The 18575-nt window shown below is 40.7% G+C and overlaps 1 protein-coding gene across 2 annotated transcripts in view; it reads left to right on the forward strand.

Moving 5' to 3' along the window:
• htr2cl1 (5-hydroxytryptamine (serotonin) receptor 2C, G protein-coupled-like 1) overlaps window positions 1-18575 on the forward strand; it is a 143454-nt gene that overhangs the window by 67904 nt on the left and 56975 nt on the right. For both annotated transcript variants that reach the window (XM_030431677.1, XM_030431679.1), the window contains one exon: window positions 1827-1948. The gene's annotated coding sequence lies outside the window, so the exon portion shown is untranslated. The remainder of the gene's footprint in view (window positions 1-1826; window positions 1949-18575) is intronic.

Below are 18575 nucleotides of genomic sequence, written 5' to 3' on the forward strand. Positions count from 1 at the left end.
TGTTTATCATGTCGAACAAGAATGGATGTCTGCAAATGGTTTCTTCTGAAAGGAGGAAAATTAGTTGTTAATGTAAAGGAGAGGGGAGAGCTACACTTTTGAAACAAAGAGTACAGCAGAAAGAGTTGTGAGAGAGCCCGACACCGCCTGAGTCATCTCAGCATGACTACAAACAAGACTTTTGAAACAGTACTCTGCCCGATTGCCAAAGTCAATATTTAGAGTTCAAACCCTTCTCTTACATCCTGGTAAACTTTTCATAGGGGTCTAACATTGATCTACCCATTATGAAGAATGAATCAGTAGTGGACGGGCTGTAAATGTGAACAGATAAATGTTTGTAATGTTGCACAAATCATTAGTTAACAAACTATCACACTCAAGCAGAAGGAATATGTGGAATTAACTACTCAGCAAGGCAATAACGAATGATCAGTACACCTTAAAGATACACTTTAAACTTAACAACCATCTTACAGCCACCACTATAGAACAGAATGATCAGTATGTACTACTACAACATTGTAATATTAATATCCAAAGTAATACTTAACTGTAACATTAACTGCTTGATTGTACATTTTAGGCCTGAACCAGATCAAATAACATTGCCACGTCTGTCAACTAACCAAAATTGTGTTGGATTTTAGTTGTGTTGTGGAAGTATGAGTAGGAAAACATAGTTGAGAAGAGTGTTCAGCAGTCTTGTTGGGCTGTAGTTTGGCACCTCAACGCTTTGAGACAGTAATGAATATGCAAAAACATCACCCACCACAGCCACAGACTATCCACCCTGCTGCCATCTGCCAACCAATACATGAGTATCCTCTGCAATGCCATCAGATTACAGAGGAGTTTCTTTCCTCCTTAATTCATTCTCCACACTCCCCCCACAAAAATGAGGTTTACTTTTATGACTTTTAATTCCTTCTATGTAATTATCAAATATTAACGAACTTGGAACAAAATCTTGTGGCAATCCATTAAATAAACCAACAAAATGGTGGACAGACCATGAATAATATAGGTAATATAGGTTGTGTTTGCTGGCATATCGCATGCAAGGTTGTAAGACAAAAGCTAACAGACCTATCGCTTAACTTCCTGAGGGAATCTGCAAAGATATAGTCGCCGGGAATCATCAGAACGAGTCACAAAGTAATTTTCTTTTCATTTCCACGGTGCATCATAAATGTGAACCAACCAAAATGCCCCTTGACGCAGTTGGTTAGATCTACCATCAACCAGGCAGCAATATGTGTGATGTAGCACTGAACGATGCAAGTTGAGGCAGTTCTTGGTCCATTAAAGAAGAAAAAATAAGGTGCCCCCGGTCGCAATCTTTATTGTATTGGCGCTTAATAGTACACTGAAGTGTGTTTCTGAAAAACATTTGCGTCTGGAAAAAGGCAACGCAGTAACATGCTCTTGATTGTTGTAGATCTATCTTGTCAGGGCCTGTCTGCTGGTTGGTCCAGGCTGACAAAAACTCACATCAAACTGTCAATCAAAGCAGCGAAGCGTGTGATACTTGACTTTTAAAATCTGTACTTACACCCCTCCTCTGTCAGTCATTGTGCCAAATGCACCCCCTATCAGAAAGATGGTTGTGAGTGGCTCGATATAGGCCAGATCGGGTGGAAATTTGTCTGAATGGGAGAAGGACCAGACACATATGCCAGAGCAAACAAAACATGAGCTTGGTAGACATGTCTAGGCAAATATGTTGATGACTGAGGAGGAAACTAGGTCTGTTTTGTTTTCAGTTACAATAGCGAACTCCTATTACGTCAAATTCAAGAGCTTTTTCTGTCTTTTTGCTTCAGATGTCGAGCCCCTCCGGACTGAGGAAAGTCCCTCCAACGTGTACGTGAATGCACAGAAACACTAACGCAGCTCATCTAAGGGAGCTTGTTCCACATGAAGATTACATCAGCATTCAGCAAGGGTGAGTAAAACACAGCCGCACACACACAGCATGTCTTTTTGTTGAAAAAATTAGGCTTAGTTCTTTCAAGTATGCAATTTAATGTGTCCTTACAAGCACTCATAGTCCAATGTCATCAAGCAATCCCTGTTCAGAGAGGCTGTGGGCATGTTTAGTGCTGCTCCAGACAAGGAACATCAGAATTCAGTGTTGAGAGCCACCATCTGTCCCTGAGAAGGAAAAACTCCCACATGAGGGCACGAACACACACATAAACACAAACGCAACCATCTCTCGCACATTTCCTAATTATCCCCCTCCAGCGGATCTTTCTTCCTCCGTCTTCATCACCTCTGTCTCCTCTCGGTCTCCCACTGCATCTGATGGCGGCTATTTCAGGGGATTGCCCCGATACACCTCACACACACACACACACATACACACACCTTCTCTCTCCTCTCTCTCACTGGAAGTTGCAGCTTACACTCTGACGAAACATTAATTAGCTCAGTTGTTTGTTCTCCCGCTTGTGTGCCGGTTAGCAAAGTGGTGTCTGTTGATATTTAGATAAGCTCACTGCATTTTCTCGAGGCTTACTCACTGACATTTTCATGGCACACACACACACACACACGTTTATGCCAATACTTGTGGTCACAAAGTGTCAGGGTGAAATTTATTTAGCAAAACAGATGATAATGGAAGCTCAGTGATGTAGTACATGGTTTAGGTTCTGGCCTGCTAACTACCAGTTAGTATCTATAGTTCAGTGGCAAGTGTTAATCTGCCGTAACTGACTTTTAGTGCAGTGAACACAACACTGCAAATTCATCACATTTAAGCTGCATATTTTATACCTTGTTGTTATAGAGGAATGTTTTCATTTAGTTTATGTCGTGTTTGTGGCCACCTAATGAATGTAAGTCCAATATTTGCTATCTTTTTGCTCTGTTTTTGGTCTCAACCACATCCTGAGGGAAATATCTGTCTCTTTAGTTGCTGCTCAACACTTAACTGTGTTCACCAACTAATTGCTAACTTTGGCTGTATTCTCTTTAGAGCTATACAGGTAGTATTCAGTGGGTTTTCTTTCAACTAGTCTGCCATTTAAGTGTTTGTTAAAGTAAAATTTGATGTGAAAGCTACATACAAGCTACATACAAATATATTTATCCACTCAAGAAAAAACGAGAGTGCAAGTGCAAAAATATGGGAGCAAAGGAGTAAGACGTGATGTGATGCTGTCAGGGCGATAAGGTCGAAGTTGAAGGTTGGGTCTTCAAAATGTCTTTAACGATGCAGACCAGCATCAGTTTCTTGTTCTCTACCAACACTCAGCATCGGTTTCTTTTAACCTGGGCGGAGTTGTTCGAACCATCATAATTGGAGCCATCATTATTGGAGCCATCATGAAAAAGTCTTCCAAGAAGTATTGAAGCAGCTATGAGATCAGAAAATGTCTGTGTGTGTCATTCTATAGGACACATACCTTATACTAACCCCGATGCCCAATTAACTACTTACCTTACAACTAATTCAACTAACTACAGAATTTTAGCTGTTTCAGGGATTGTGTAGTTTACACACAAAAAAAATATTTTACATGAGTGTTTAGCTTTGTTATACATTTAATCTTATCAGGAGTGGGTCTTTTATCTGTTTAACAGCCATAGAAATCAGTTTATGTTGTTATCCACCTAACCCCAAGCTAAACTCATAACCTTGTATCATTAACCCAAAAAACAAGTTTTAATCATGTCCTCTGAAGAAGTCTGACCAGCCAGAAATGTCCCAGTTGTCAAAGTCACTTCATTACAATGGTCCCCAAAAAGGTACAAGAACAAGAACGCACACACTCAAAGATACGCAGATACACCCAAATTTCAGACATGTTTTTGGGTGACGTCTATGCCAGTCAGGATTTAAAAATGAGATTCTGGCAGTTCTCTCTCTTTCCCTTCCTCACTCCTTCTCGTTCTTCAGCTCTCACGTGGTGATAAGACATGATGTACCGGGTCCATCTGGCTGTGATGACTATGTCCTTGTATTGATTCAAAGTGCACAGACACACACGTGCACACATGTTCTCTCTCAGGGAGGAGAAGAGAAAGGTCATGTCTTTCAAGTTAATTAGTCTCTGTAGCCCTCCGGTCTGGAGGAGCTTTCCTTTCCATTCCTCGCTCCGTGTCTTCCTCTATCCCTCCCTCGTCCTCTCTCCCTACCGTCTCTACCAGCAGAGCATGAATGTCAGATAACCTCTCTTAACTTTGCATGTGTTTATGTCCTGCCCCCACACGTCCCTACTTGCAATATAGAAAAATGTACATACACACAACCTTTGGGTGTTATCTTTGATCCTGAAGACGGAATCAATTTGTTTGGTTGGCGTAGCAGCGCATCGAGTTTAATTACTTCTGTGCTGAGCTGGAGGGAAAATATGTGAAAAAAATGAAGTGTGGATCTATGTGATATAAAAGTGTGTGAGTCAGTGAATTACCCCAAGGGACAAACACACTACTTTAACACTTTACCTTTGTATGAGTGTGTTTTTTTTTCTCAATGTCTCCACTTTAAACTACTTTCAGATCTATGATTCTACGGTATTTTCTGATACGAGAATGTAGAGCCGAACACTTTTTAACTTACTGCTGGTTTATTTCAAGCTCAGACTGTATGCACACTGAGTCAGACATCCACCCCCTCATACAGATATCTCAACATTTGTATTTCCCACATAATAATTATTCATTTGGCTGTTTAGCTGTGTTTTCTGCAAGTTTGACATCCCTCTAGGAAGCATGAACAGCTCTTAAACTCAACTCAGCTGAGAACTCCCCACAATATTAAATAATATTCCTCCCACTACAATAACGATATATAGCAACAAAGGCAATTATGTGGATGGAATGATCTTCACTATGTAGTGATATCTGTATCCGAAGGAGAAACGGAAGTTTATGTTCATAGTGCAGGAAGAAGTGAGATCAATTTGTATAAATATCACAACATTGATAACTGTAGCCACAGTATTGGACGTAGAAATATCTTGATCGATTTGTTTGTCCTGCTCCAACATGGCGCCAGAATTCATACTGTATTTATTTACAGGAAAACTATAAAATTAGTGGGAAGTGACAGACTCACCATTATTCAATGTGAGTGTCTAAGTAGAGTCAATTTTAGTTTTTTTACCCTTCGTCCATTTGTTTGTTGGTTGCTTTGTGAGCAGGATTACACAAAAATTACAAATTGGATTTCCACTACCTGGGCCTCAACCCAGAATAGACCCTACTAACCATGTATGTGTGTATATATATATATATATATATATATATATATATATATATATATGGATAAAGGGATGGATCCATAGATTTGACAGGGAGGTGAACTTATGTAGCGTAGTGATGTGCTGAGGTTTCAACAAGGCAGCAACCGTGTTTGAAAATATAGCCAGGTATGTATTTTGGTTGCAATTGGTAGATTTTCAGTGCCCTCATGGTTTCATATGTCTTTAGGTTTATGAGCAACCTCCACTCAAGGTTGTTTTGAATGTAATGAGCTGATGTCATACTTGAAGGGACTTTAAATGCAGGACAATACGACTCTGTGTGGACGACATTGAAGGTAAATGAAATGGGAGTCACTGCACAATGCTGAAAAATAGGCACAAGGTGACACTTTTGTATTGTTAAGTAATGTATGTCTAAATCTACACAACCATATGTCTTATTATGTACACATTAGATGGTGTGTATATGTGCATATGTAGACGCATATATACATAATTATTTTTCATGGTTGCTGCTCCACAATCACTAATGGATCTGTTTTGATAGAAAAACCCAAAGCAGCTGAAAAATGGAGAGGGGAAGCTGAATAAAGAGACCACTTGACTGCTTTTTTCTCTTATATTGTGCTCTCCTTCTGTCTCACACTGACATGAACACTGTCCATTTTCTTTTCCTCAACATTTTGAAGTCCACAGGGAAAACGTCAGCTTGTGACATTTCAGGATATGCGAAACGGAGTTACTTATATAGCAGCAGCCTTCTTTACGTGTATGGGTTTTTCATATACATCATATATATCTGACAGTAAATGCTTCCAACCCAAAAGTCCATTTAAGGGTTCTTCATACTACATTTACTGCTAATATTTGTGTGTCTTTCTGCAGTTTCTGCGAAATAAACCCTTTATTAACTGAGTTTGGATGTAAAAATATTCTGGCTCTGCACACGTTTTCCCTGCTCTACATCAGTGATATATTCAGTTTGGTAAATTCTTTCTCAGATCTGCCAAGTGACCTAAATTAATTATAAGCTTGCTAGCTATCCTGCTGTGGCTCTGAAATATTCTTAAGGTAGCTAAAGTTTGATGGTTTAAAAGGGGAAGAGCTTCTAGACATGGCTAGCTCTTGAGGAGACAGCCCTGGACAGAGCCTGGTACTTCTGGAGGAGTTAACACCTGTAGTCGAGGAGTGTTGGGAACTTTCAGGATTAAAAAGTGGATTTATCTTCCCTTTGGTTTCTCAAATCCACTGTAATTCCTTTTTTATCTGAGCGCTGAATTTGAAAGGAAATTACTTTACTTCATGAACGGACAGACAAGAAATTTGGAATAAAAAAACAGAAAAACAGCTTTGGTCAGAGACAACACAAACCCTCAGTGCCTGTTCTTGCCTGCTATCATGTGGCTAATGTAGCCTACTAACTTGATTACACATTAATGCGCTTAGCTTTTGTGGAATTTGGTTCTTTTTAGGTGTGAGGAACATGGATAGCTTGTTAGCTTTAGCTAGCTTGTTAGCTCCCTGCTGGGGATGGCGTATTTAACTTGCACGGCTCGCTTCATCCCCACCCATGATGCACCTTTTTGCCTATTTTTGATTAGTCTAAAAAAAGTCAGAAATAGCTGATACCACTCAGAGCTTCTTTTTTTCCCCAAGAGATGTTATTTCCAAAACAAATAGTTGTTTGCTGATATATTTACTTTCATAGTCTTGTTCAAACTGACCTTTGGGTTGTATCAACAGCAGAGATTTTGTTGCAGAAGCAGAATATCACAGTGTTTACTTTAGTTGACACGATGTTATCTCAGACAAGCATCAGTCATCGGTCGTCAGTGGCACCTGGCAATCTTGATCATGCTGCACTTGACTCTCCTGTTACCAGATAACAGGTAAATTTCATCTTTTGTGAGCAAAAACTTTTCAAGTATGATTCAAATCTGAATGAAGTTATATTTATCCTCACTGTATGTGTTCTCTCTGTCTCGCTCTCTCGCTCTGTATTGGCTCCATATGGTGCCAAAGCGACCGCATCACGGTCATCAAGCAGCCATTTTAATCAGTTAGCACAGAGACACTTCACTCCTCTCCACACGCTTAGCTTAATTATAGTTTACAGCACTTGAGACAGTGTTTTTCTATAAATTCTGCCCACTCCTGCTGAGAGGAGCACCTAATGCAGTGACACCTAATGTCTGGGTCTTCACTCGACCGTCGTGAGGATTGTTTACTGGTCATGAGTTCATAAATATCTTATTTTTCAATCATAAAGGTATAATTTTTCCAGCAGTTGTTATTACGTAAGGACCGAGGCCTTTGACATAACTGTACTCCAGTGACTTTAAAAGCTGAGCAATAGGCTGTTTTTCATTAGCGGTGAGCGGGTACATCCTAATATCCACACTTGTGTGTTGTCGAGTGCCTACTTGTGTGATGTATTTCTGGCAGCTGCCGCTGTGCCCGAGTGCGAGTTACGATCGCAGGCATGCAGAGGTTCATCAAAGGTCACTGGGACGTGCTGCTTGGATAACGAGCACTTCCTGTGGCTCGGGCATATGGCTCAATCGATCTCAGATGATTATATTTAATTATCGCGCAATAAACAAATAGGTAGGATCAACCATTCAACCACAGAGCTTTACAGTTACAAACAAATGATTATGTACCAGGTGTGTATTGAAGAGCTGAGAGGAGTCATGTAAGGACTCCTTCACAACCAACACCGAGCTAAAAGTGAGCTTTTATTAGTCAAATTTACTTTAGTAGAATTCTGCTCCCCAACAAAGTTTGGAGTTTGGACTGTTCTCTCTTTCTCTTTCCCAATGCACAATATGTGAAGTAGGACAGAAGAGTCTTGCCAATGTGTTGCGTTAACCTGAGTGTAAACTTACTCGCACGGCTCCAGATTTTCTTTTGTCAAGAGAGGAAAAAGTGCTCAGAAGTTCAAGCAAAATATAATGAAGGTGCTCTTTGGGAGGGGATACAGGACCTCCCCTGGCTGCAAAACACTGACGATGCATGTTAAAATCAAGCTGAGTATCAGCCCACGCGTAGCAGCACTGACTGCCTTCTCCTTCATGGAAGAGCACCTTGCATCTTTCTGTTTTTAGATTCTCATCTGTCTTTTGAGTTCATACTGCCATCGGTGCCGATGTGCTCATTGTGGCATACGTGTTACCCTGCAGCACAATGACACTTTCTGTAGTGCAAACATGTTCATCACAACACGTTTATCATCTCACTAAAAACACCTGCCTAACCTCGAGGGAAACTTTTATTTGGCCTCAGTCGGTTTTAGTCATGTTGGGTGCACAGCTGTTATTTTTCTGCAGCGCTACTACATCTTTACAGATACAGTGTTGGTAATTATGCAAACTGACATTGTCACAGGAATAGCAAGAATTTCAAGAAGTTTCTGTACAGTATCATTTTTGAGTACAGTACACAAATATTGATGATGGAGTAACTAATGGGTGAACTAATCACTCCTGAATGATTCATTAATATAGTAAGTATCAGTCTTTCCTTCAGTAACTCTTCTTTATGTGCCAATTTAAAAAAGAATTCGAATTAAAGTAACATCTATTTTCTTCATGGGTTGTTCCTGATTAACTGTGATTCAGCTCCTGAAACTATAGACACATTAATTACTGATTACTTAATCATTAGTTACTCTTAGTAGTCCCTGGTGATGACTCATCAAGGCCGAATTCAATACATGTCGAATTCATACAAAAAATAAAATATGGGGCAAGATATCACCAGAGTAACCGCTAACTGCTGGTTAGCGCAATTAACCGTGCAGTTAGCAGTCCAAACTTGGAGCTCGGAGAATCAGAGGAGTCTAGGTGCTTTGGAATCGCCCGAGGCTAGCAGGTTAGCATGTTTACTTGAAGTAGATATCTCTGAACAAACCATATATAGACGTCAAAATGTCAGTTAATTTATTTTTTTTATGTTTTTAACCAAAATTCGTACATATTGTACCTTTTACCTTTCTCATAATCATGAAAAGAAAAGTCTGTTCTCTAGTAACTCATAAGTATCTTCCTCACTTGTTCTTGGTAACTTCTCACATCAGAATGTTTTCCTTGGTTGAACTGTGCAGTAAAGTTAGCGTAACAGCAATTTGTAGCCACATTTCCAAGAAAAAAAACATCTATCTTTACCTCAAATCCACATGTGGCTGCACAGAAACTACCCTCATTCCCTTTAATTTCAGTGAGGGGAACCTGACATTAGCAAACTCATTCCTGACAGGGCTGCAAGCCAATTAACTTCAAGTTGAAACTTTTGAATTTGAAACATTTCTCCTGCTAATGACGTGGTGCTCTTAAAGAAGGCAATCAGGTATTAATTAGCAGCCGCAACCGTCTCTCATCCTCGCCGGCTTCTGATTGCTAAAAGTAAAGGTAATCAGCTGGTGTGGGCTTTCTGACTTTGGGACACGGATGACAACCCATCCCCGGCTGGGTGCATAAACCCAAATTAACTCTCCTCGCACCCTCTGTATTTTTACGCAGAGGGCAGGCTAAATGTGTCACCAAATACTTGATGGAATCTGTGTGGTTGTTCTCGCTGAACACAGTCCATTAACTTTGACAAATTCCAGGAATACAAGGTCACAAGCGTGAGTCCTGTGCAAAGGAAGGAAAGCTAGAAGCGCTCTCTACATATAAAATCAGTTATTTGCCCTTGAGCAATGCACCAATACTCCCTTAGAATTAACTGGACTTGAGCTGCATGGACGTGACCAACAGGACGGAGTAAAAGCTGCTGAAATCAGAAGTAAAACTGTTTCTAAAAGACCCACAAAGATGTCTCGATAGATGTTCGCACCATCATCTGAATATGTAGTAAACGCAACGCAACCGCCGTCCGTATGAAGTGCACATATACCCACAAAGTAATTGCTCGCCTCCGGGCTGTCTGTCAAACACCGTCTGGCTTTATAATGACATGCTAATAAGGCACTAACGACGGAGAAAATGGCTAACAAGCTTCGCAATTAAAATGACCGAAAATTCTCCTCCTCCCCTTCACTCCTCCGCCGCTCCGCTCCTCCCCAGGGGGGCCCGGGTGTTTTGTCAGCCTCGCTCACTTTAAGTAGTTTTCATAATGGAGGCAGGCACATCAAGAAAGTGTCAGGAAAGTGTGTTGAGTGTGCCCTTTTCTTAATTTAATCTCCAATAATGTTTCTGTTTAAGAGTGGAGGGCTGTGTCCAGAGAACTCCCTCGATGGCTTTCCACACATGGTGTAGCTTGGCCTCCTCAAAGACCTTTTTTGTGATAACACAAAAGTCTGAAAACTGTAAAATCAAGCAAAGAGAAAGGGAGGGAGGAGAAGAGATTGGTCAAGTTTGAGCTGGATACGAGGGGGGCTTAGCATCTCTCCGCCATCTGCATAAATTATTGAACGCATCTTCTCCCTCGCTGACTGTCGGATCGATCCGAACGGCAAATCAGCCACTCAACGCCCCTCGTTAAGTACGAGCATGAACCTCCCTGCCGTCTGAGACAGAAAGATGACAGTGGGTTGCATTCATTTTCGCTGATGAATACAATTTCGATGCGCACAAAAGCAGCCAAGGCCGAAACACAGCCGCGAGGAGCTCTTTGTGTTTCCTGCTGCGCTGACCTCAGAGAAAGCTGCAGCGTCTGAATATGGCAACATCGCCTTCCTTGTCTCTCTCCGCGTGCAGATGAGCGTCTTTCAACAGAGTCTCCTGAAAAGCAACGCCTTGTAGAGTCATGGCAGCTTCCCTCCCCCCGATGCATTTTTCAGTGGCAGCCACGTCAGCTTTTATTGTCCAGTCTTTAAACGACTGAAACTAAAATCTTACAGCTTTTTTCCTTCTTCTCGAGCTTCAAGTCACTGAGCCGTGGTAAACAGGCAAAAGCTGTCAGGGGGAGATTTACCACCATTCAAACTCTCGGCTCTTAATCTGCCTCAAAGTCGTCGGGGCAGCGGCGGCGTTAGCAAGAATCACATTTATGAGAGTTCTGCACTTTCAGTGTTGCCAGAACAATGCCTGAAAGAACTGTATTTGTTTCTGAATGAAATCCAAGGTCAAGAAAAACTCTGAGCGGCAGACAAATGTTTCCTAGACACCATTTTATGTGGTTGTAAATTTTGTGAGCAAGCTTGAAAAAGAAAAGCCTCTGCAGCAATTCATAGTCTTGACATATACAAACATTCTCAATGTTCTGCAATAATTCACACTCTGTACTATGAATTGGAAGATAAATACTTCACTTCCTCCTACAGTGCTGTGAGGGTGTATCAGCATGGGGGTGAAAACACACCTGTATATGCGATGGTACAAGTAAGAAACTATTCCGGGAAAGCAGCAAGGATAAGAATCAAGAACCAGTTCTAAATTAACTTATTGATTGGAATCATACGCCTTCAAACTTCCATTTACCGATGCCAGCAGTTTATTCTGACAGTTGCACTTTTCAAACGATGATGTTACACTCATACGCCATTGCTGCTTTAAACTTGCAACGAGAAAGGAAGACGGGGTCCAATGCCTGGTTTCATTTTGACAAAGAAAGATGGCGACAGTGGCAGCGAGAGAGCGCTCTTGTGAACGAGGGAGGGTGAGAATATGAACAGAAGTATCCACAGGATATATAAACTTTGTTAATCATGAAGCCTAAAGTATCTCTACAATTCTGTGGTTTGTCGCTTAAAGCGAAACTCTAGCCAAAATGCAACCTAGGATCTCACTTCTCGCTCTATGTGAAAATAAACATGATGTATTTACACATAAAATGAAAGAAAGAACTTAACATTTACATTTAGGGCATTTAGCAGATGCTCTTGTCCAAATGTGAATTTGTCACAAGAAAGAAACTACAACATATCACTGTCGATAGTGTAAATAATAAAAAAAAAATCAAACCCTCATCTGAGCATCGTAGCTGCTATTTATCAAGGATACCTTAAGTGCACAAGTGCTCAGGATAGAATACATAATAACATATGCCACATTTATAGGAAGACACAAATACTTAACAATTCCTCACAGTCAAAAGGCACCACTAAAGGAATTTACTTCCATGTGCATTGAAATACCACCAGTACTATAATGAAGATGTTGTTCCGTAGCCTTTTTTGACAACATGTTTACATATAACACAGCTTTTATAGGTTAAAGGTTTTCCTTGAGGCTGTGCATGTTTCTTCTTTCTCTTCTCCTCTTCGCAGCTCCCCGTTCTTTATTTAGGAACAGCGCGAAACGGCAAGGTCGTAAAGTCATTCATCTTTGCCTCCCGCGCCTCCTCTCATCCCCTCTCCTCCTTGACGTGACTGGTGACAGGACCCAACACAATAAAAAAACTCACCCGCGTCACAGGAGCCATCAAGTGCCGCCCACACGCCGTAAATTGTGTGTGAGAGTGTGTCTAACAATATTAAGGAGGTGGATTGAAGGTGAAGGCTCTTGTGTCGTTATGCTCATCACTGCCGAGATCCACTTCTCTCGTTTCTGCCCTTTTTAGATAAGAGCAAAAGAGAAGTCGGGGTGCGAGAAAAACTTCATGACGCGTTTCTCATTCATCAAACTCGGACATGCACACTGAGTTGATTAAAACATAGGCCAAAAGAAGTAAGGTAGGGAGTGTATGGCAGAGCAGCACATTTCGACCTGGATACGATGTAGCCCAGTGACCACTCAGCTATATTGTGCACAATATTTGACTGACACAACCTGGACTTGTCCATTTATCGACTTATTGAGGTCCTGCAAGTAAATAAAAAGAAAACGTACTTGAAGTTTTGAATGAGTTCCAGTGATTCTCCACTTAAAGTTGATTGTGATGGCACGGCTCATCTTTGGCCAACTTTGTCTAACTGACTTCAAGTGGTTTAAGATTGATTTCCACCTGTTTGTGACCTACTATAGACAACACCAGTGGCGGAGGGAGTACACAGATTTGTTACTAAGTGAGAGTAATTAAGGTGTAGTCATTAGAATACATCCAACATACAAGGGTAGCTCTGAAAGCATAGGAGGCAGAGTAACCAACGACTGCTGCTCTTTGGAAGCTATCCTTAGCTGTAGCTAGCTACCGTTAGCTAATTATCTCAGGGTTTGTTAGCTGTGGGGGAGAAGCGACAGAGAGTAGGATATGATACTGTGGTCAGGATCTTCGTATATCAAAAGTTCAACATATTAGAGACACAATTTCGACTGTGTCTGAGCACCAAGCATCGACAGTTCGATCAACAGCTCGATCCAAAAATATTAGGACAGAGACAGATTTCTGCAAATATGCCGCCACAACAGTCTCTGATTTCTCCTCAAGTAAACTGAGGCACACTGGAGGGAAAGACACATTTTCACACTATAGCTTGGTCCCTTAAACAAGTCTGAATATGTGCATTTTTTAAGTTTATATCTGAACTTGACAGGCATCGACATGAAGTGATATAATGTATGACGCCAATGTGGAGGAGGTGAGAAAATGTACAGCCACACTGCACATAACTCCCATCACTTCACTGTGTCATGAAAATATACATTAGAATATCATGTAAATCCTCATTTGCTGAAAAATCTTCACATTTCTTTTCTCCCCATTAAGTCTGAATGGTAAGATTTATCCCCTTAGATATCAGCTGAACCTTAAAAAAATAAATAAATGTTGATGGACATGAAAAGGCAGATAAAAGGGCAGGAGATACAGCAGCTGCGTGACAGAGGACGACCCTCATCAGTGCTAATGGACGCTGCAGAAAACCGCTCTGTAATGAAAGTTTTTTATTACCCAGTCGTCCCCGTGTGACTCCTTCGTGTGAAATGAACATTATGCTGCTCATCACCCCATCCGACTCCTCTCTGTTTCCCAATTTGCTCCCTGATCCTGCATGGAAGGGGTCACCTCTAGCCTTTGTGTGTCTGACCGCTCGGTATAACTCATGCCTGGCTGCGTGACACATTCTTGGCCACCGCCGACACGTTTGTGGATATCGAGGTTGATGGTCGCACGGTAGAGTGGTTACTGTGTGTGTGCATGTGTGTGAGGCAGATAGACGGACAATCTGTACCGCTCGTGTTTGCCAACTTATGAATCGTTTGCATTCCATAATAGTGTTTGCAGGAATTTATCTATGCAAGCTCTCACAAATTATCCATTGTGTTAGTGTGTGTGTGTGGGAGTATTTGTGTGTGAATCACTGATGCGTAATCTGTTTGATGTGGTCAGCTCGCTTGTGGCCTCCCAGATAATGCTCTTTCTTTTTCCTTGTGCATTTTTTATTCCCCTAGTTATGAACAGTGATTTGCACCAAACATACCTCTGGTGAAATATGTTTCCTTTGTTTTCGGCTTTTGAAAGTACAGCTCTTTTAGGGTAAAAATTAAATAAGTATAAATGCGTGCGGCAGTTCTTACCCTCAGGGTAGAGAGAAGGAATAGACTAAGAATATTGTAGCGCATTTAGTTTTCATTGCTCCACTGTGGAGTTGATGTTTTAATGAACAGAATAATACATAGATTCAGCACTGAGGTAGGTCAGCCTGAAAAGGTGTATAATTAATCGTATTAAACATTACCTATATCTAATTTAGAGGTCTTTCCAGACGAAATTCATTAGGGGGCACCGGCGGGGGTGTTTAACATATAATAAGCCTAGACTATGTTCTCGTTCTTCGTCTCCTGGTTAGTGAATATCAGCTAACATGGTCAGCAGTTACAGTTTCAGCTTCTAGTGTAGAATTAGTGTGTTCTAATGGTCAGAAAAGAAAAATGGAAATTCAATCTTGTGCAATTCCATGACTAGACAAACCTTGACAAGATCATGGAACATGATTGAAATCTCCAGAACATCTCCTTAAATGGACCACGTCAACTGTAGGTCTACAATCCAAGGTCAAACATGAGTTTAAACAAAAGCTAACAGGGCACAAAGCTAGCACAAAGTTAGCACGACTAAACTGGTATTTTCAGAGGTGGTGTCTAGGCTTTACTTGAGGTGAGCGTACTTAATCATCAATGTCAATCATCAATAAGATGTTTTTTGTTGTATTTAGACATTTAGAAGTACATGTTCTTTTATGGTTACGTATTAAATGTTGAATGTCTGTCTGTCGCTATCACAAAGCTAACATTAGGCTATAGCCTATTAGTATTGTTAGGCTAACTGGAATTTAACATCACTTATCAAGGCTCAAGGTAAAGATAATGGTAGCGGAACTAAGCTAATTGTTGTCTCAGATCAACTATCTTGGCACAACTAAGCTAAACCAAGCCTGCAATATATATTAGCTAACATGTCAGAAAGCTAATGGGACATTAGTACTTTTAAACAACATTCTAACATTGGCTAATAGGCGAGATAGCTCATCTAGTATTAGCATGGTTTAGTTACATGCAATCTTAAATCAGCTAATAAGGCACGAGACTTGCATAAAAAAGCATTGCTAAGCTATCAGCTAACATGCTAAACAGCTACCATAATAGGCGTGTCAGTTTGGCTAAGCTACTAGTCATTCAACATTAGCAAACTCATCAAATTGCTAAAGTTCAATAAAGGTTAAAAGCAGAAAAAGACATTCTTAGCTTACGAGGTTGCACGAAAATTTGACATTGGTGCAGAATCATTGGTCAAAAAAAGCACCAGTTCAACAACAGCTAGCTAACGTAACAAGTTGTAGATTTATTAGCAGGTATACCATGGTGGCCAATTGTCCCAGCTGCCTACAAATGTCCCCCGATACGGATAAAATGTGTGACAAAGAACTCTCAGAGAACAGAAACATATTGACAATGTGTAAATTTATTTAGAATAACTTCATCATTTCAGATCTGATCAAATCATCAGATCATTTCAGCTATAGGCCTAACTGTGCTGCCTGAGTGACAACAATGAGTGTGTGTTGGTGTATTTCGCTCAGGTTGAATTATGCAGAGAGCACAGTGACAGTGATTCATCCCCGCCAACTTCCTGTTTACTTTTCTCGGGGGCATACAAACAACTGCCATAATTGATTTATCTGGAATCTTTAATCGCTCTTGCACTTTCTCCTCTCTCTCTCTTTCTCTGTGGTTCGGTCCTTTCTCTCCTGTCTAGCAACTCTGAGGTGTATGACAGCATTTAAAGCGGTGAATTTCTCTCAGTCTCCTTCTTCATTTCCATTTCAACCTTTATCTTGAGCATTTAACCAGGCGGGTTGTCTCAAAAATGCCACAGTCGTGACCAATCTCTTGGCTTATGACAAGAATATATTACAAATCTAAAGACCGCAGAGTCCAGCTTTAAGAATCTGTTTTTCTTTTTTCTCCTCATCTAAAATTCTGGATCCTTGCTCTTTCTTTCTGTGCCCAGTGATCCTCCTGTTTCCTTCTTGTCCTAGATATTAGTAACAGATAATTGAAATTCCAATTGCGTCTTTGGACACAGTCGACCTTCCCCGCTCCCTTTATCTGACCTGATGTCCTCTACAACCCATACGAAAGCCGCAACAAGAAAGGTAGAGTGGATTCATGATATATTGACAGTGAATTTTTTTTTTTTAGCTTCTCAAATAAATAGCCCATTCTCTACTGTAAGGGCACCCTAGAGGGCATTTTATAACATTTTTCCCACTGGAAGGGCACCATAGAGTACTTTTTACCATGTTTTCTCCATAGAAGGGCACCTTACCACAATTTCTCTACAAGAAGTGCACCCTAGAGGGCATTTTAGCACGTTTTGTCCACTAGAAGAGCGCCTTACCACATTTTCTCCACTGGACAGGCACCCTAGAGGACACTTCATTGTGTCTTCTCCACTGGAAGAACACCCTAGTGTACCTTTTACCATATTTTCTCCACTAGAATTGCACCCTAGAGGGCACTTTACCATATTTTCTCCACTGGAAGGACACTCTAGACGGCACTTCTTTATATTTTATCTACCATAGTGGCATCAGAGAGGACACTCCATTTTTCAAGCAAAGGACTGACCCTCCAACAGTAAACACATAAGTCTTCAGGTTGGAGTGACAGCGCTCTGACTGATTGAGACGCCTTCCCCCAAAAAACCCCTGCTGGGTTCCTCATTTCATGGTACATTAAGCCCCTCCTCCCCTCTCGTTTGTGTGCTCTCGTGCATCGCTGTTTGTGCGAACACAAACGTAAACCTTCATTCCAAAGTTTTTCCTGAGTGCATCTCATCTTTGAGTGATGGAGGTACATTAAAAGACAAACAGACGCATCAACAGATCGGCCTCAGATGTGGATTTGTGATTAGTATTCGACTTGTCCCGTTCCACGCTTTGCTGGCTGGATTGCAATCTTGTTGTGGGTTTCGTGCCAATAAAGCTCAATTAAATTGAATCTGCCAAAGCGCAGATAGACAGTGATGAGAGAGAGCAAGGCTGAGAAACAAAGGAATCACTGGGAAGGAAGAAATGTATGAAAAGAAAAAACGAGGTGACAGAGAGAGTGACAGAAGTGACAACCAACAGTTGAACTCAGTTTTTATATTACTGGGTGATTTTGAAGTTTCTAACTAATCTTTGCTGGGAGAGCGGTCGTGGTTCATATGATGCAATGAGCTGCAATATTGCAAATATCAAGCATGAAGGAACATCTGAAGGGAATAAAAATATGCAATATATAAGTAGAATGAAATCAGAAATAATAAATACACGACGTGGGCAATTTTAGATGACTAGGAAACATGTAAATGCCAAAATGTTGCTGCTGATTGAGAGAAAAATTAAATGCAGTTAGTTTCATCATGTAAGCTAAATGTTAAGATTCATTAATATAAGAGCATATACTGTATAATCATATTTCTATAGATCACATGACAATGACCAAACCATCTCCATGACAACTGAACCGGCTCCATCTGTTGATGAACGCCAAGAGATGTGGTTGAAAGGTCAAAGAATAAGCAAACCTCGTAAATAGAGATGGGCAGATAAGACTTCTTCACAAGATCCTTTAAAGATCTTTGTCGACTTGTTTCTTATTCACTGGGCTTTTGTTCCTTTATTCCAGATCATCTCATAAGAGATGAGATAAACACGTCAACATCCCAAGGACAACGATAATGATAAACATTATTTTTATGTAAATTAGTTTTCGAAACGATCACAAAGCGCTTTATATGAATGTGAATTAAGTATTGAGATAACAAGACGACAGAAATAGTCAAATGGGAAACATTAGAAAACAAACATTAAACAATAGGAGTATTCTTGTGAATGTCAACGAATGATTATGGTAAACAAGTTTCTCTTTTGTAAAGACTTCTCCGGTAATATCATCTATAGGCAGTCGGAAATTTGAGAGTCGATGTCTTCCTCCTTGTTAACATGCCATCCACCCTCTCCATTCCCCAGCAGCAGTGAGAGTATGA

The sequence above is a fragment of the Sparus aurata genome, chromosome 10, assembly GCF_900880675.1.
Source record: "Sparus aurata chromosome 10, fSpaAur1.1, whole genome shotgun sequence".
NCBI lineage: Eukaryota > Metazoa > Chordata > Actinopteri > Spariformes > Sparidae > Sparus > Sparus aurata.